Source organism: Megalops cyprinoides, chromosome 24 (genome assembly GCF_013368585.1).
Source record: "Megalops cyprinoides isolate fMegCyp1 chromosome 24, fMegCyp1.pri, whole genome shotgun sequence".
Taxonomy (NCBI): domain Eukaryota; kingdom Metazoa; phylum Chordata; class Actinopteri; order Elopiformes; family Megalopidae; genus Megalops; species Megalops cyprinoides.
In genome coordinates, this window is record NC_050606.1 from 4,876,774 (window position 1) to 4,879,621 (window position 2,848).

Below are 2,848 nucleotides of genomic sequence, written 5' to 3' on the forward strand. Positions count from 1 at the left end.
CCCTGGATGCGGCCATTTCTGAAATATCTCCGTTTGATTTAAGATCTGGGTTTTCACCTCAAGGCAACTAATTCACCGAATCAATGCTGGTTATGCTGTTAGTAAAGTGCTTGTGGATTCGCTGGTGTACGAATTTGAGCTAATTTGTTCACAGCACTGCACACAAAGTGATTTGTTTAAAGGCTAAACAGCTTTGGTGCTTCTGCTTTTGAGGGGGAATATCAAGGCACTTGCTCAAACAATTTACTCCTCTCTTGCTTATATATATATATATATAGATATAAGGTCAGGCTCTCTTGGCAAATATATACATATACACATATATACGTGCACACACACATATAATTATATACGAACATTGCCTTCCGTGTGATCTAGTCCATATGCATATACCAGAATAACTGCTGTGACCAAGTCAATTTAAAGCCTGAAAAAAAAATTTAAAGCCTGAAATTAGTTTTAAGAGAGCAAAACAATGTCCCCATATCCCAGACCGTATGCATACAAATGAGCACCATATTCCTGAGATCTGCAAACTCAATTCAGCTTGACAGACCAATATCAACTTTTTTTTTTTTTTAAACCAACCCTGTCTGAAAACACAGCCCAGCTGTATATCCAAAAACAAGATTTTTTTTTTTTTTTTTAAACTTTGCCTGCAAAAAGTGTATGGCAATATGTAAATTGCAAACTGTTTGTTGTGTCTTAAAACTATAGAATGTACATTTACATTTTACATTTATTTATTTAGCAGATGCTTTTATCCAAAGCGACGTACAAAAGTGCATACAGTAACTATAGCGACAGTATGGGGACAGGATGTGTACAGTTCCACAATGAGACAGTTTTCAGCTGAGAGCAAGGTCTGTTTGAGGACACAGTACTATCCAATTTGTACAACTACAGGGTGTATATATATAAATATTAGTGCTATATTGTTTATAATAATTGGCTCACAGTATTTTGAATAGCAGTGAGACTCTTAGCCCTTACTGAATAAGGCCTTTGTGAAAGATGTGTGAAATGGGTGGAGCTATCATTTACTATAAATGAAGTCTTTTGATTGGCTCATATGTAGTGCAAATAGATCCAGTCATTGGTGAAACATCCCTTTCCCAAAACTAACAGTGTACCACACGTGGCTCTGCCATTTAGTTGATTTTTCTGTATTTTTGTTTTTAAACTTGAAATTTTGAAAGGCGTGGTTTGTCAAAAGCATTTCATCAATTCACCTGACTGTCTTTTGTTGTGGAATGAAAAATTAAATTATGATTAATTAAACATTCCGCATGGGACACCTCTCTCTAACCTTCACAGATTGTTTTTGGCAAGGGCTATAGGAGGAAAAGCTCTGGCCAGAACACAGCGCTGTGGATTTGACACTACAGAGGGGCTTGTGAAGCTTGAGTGAAGACTTTTTTTGGGTTTGATGAGAGTTCATACCCACACTTTCTACTTTTGTCATGAATACAAAACAAAGTGAGTTCTTTCTGGCTCGATATCACGTCGTTGTCAGTGGTCAAAAAATACATGGACAGGAAAGATAAACTAGGCTGGGGAACTTGTCATCTGTCAATGAAGTATTTCTCATAGCTCATGATTCAGCGGAACTTTGTTTTATTTTGGGGCTTCCCGTACCAGTCTGTGGTAGGTTTGGTTCCAAACAAAATTCACTGCACACCCGCCTCCAACACACACACACACACACACACACACACACACAAATCTCCTCCACACTCTAAAATTGTTACAGTGAAGTAGAAATTACTCTTACTCAAAGGTAGTCACAATACAATTACAATACATTACAATAAAAACATTGGCAGATTTACAAATGACAATAATCACATCCACATCAATCAGTGGTTACAAAAATATACACATTTAAAAGTATAACAATCATATTCCAGGCTGTTCTGATTGCAAATGTGTTGCTTAATTTTCTCTCATTAGCGGAAGGTTAATTTATGCCTTTGGCAAATCAAATGCAAAATAGCTAGTTTAGTGTACTCTTGCCAGGAGTCAATAGTTCAGTATTCCTGGTGAGAAAAGTGTTGCTACCCAAAGAGAATGTTGTTTAAAATCAGTGTATGCATGTGTAAACCCAGTTTTTATTCAGAGCCAGCTCTTGAATTCCACTTCAAACTCCTATAGATTTTTAACCATTTTCCACCAACCATAATATTGACAATAATATAGAATGACACAGGTTGAGTGAAACTAAAGATTAACACGTGTGTATGTAGTAAATAAGCCAACATTGGAGGGGTCATATGGGGGAAAGACCAGGAAAGCCTCAGATCGCTCCACTGGTAAGCACTGCGTGACACCTGACATTGCTTCACATTCATTAACGTTTCATTAGTGTGCCATTAAGTGTTCACAGAGGCTCAGTATGAGGCTGTATACTGTACGTCATTTTTGTCATTAATGTCAAATGACACTGGTGTCAGTTTACAATGACCATTGTGTTGATTTGGTATGACACACTCATTTACATAAAATGATGCTATCATTGTGACAGCATTTAACATTTAACATCCACCATTTTCTAAATCAAGGAACACAGGTGTCTGGGATAGAACGAGGGATATATTCTCAAATCAAGCCTGAATCTGTGGCTTCAGGACATTGGATCATTACTTGGTTAACCCACAAATGCACAAGCTCACTCAGTGGTCAGGGCAACAGCTAAACTGAGGTCACATTGTTCAACACACTGCATGAAATGCGGCCAAGAGTTCTTGATTTCTGCCCAACATTCAGTTTTCACTGATGTGGATGGTAAAAAACATAATTCCTTCACTCAAGGTGCAGCAACACAGCCTTAGCAACACCACTGTTTGGC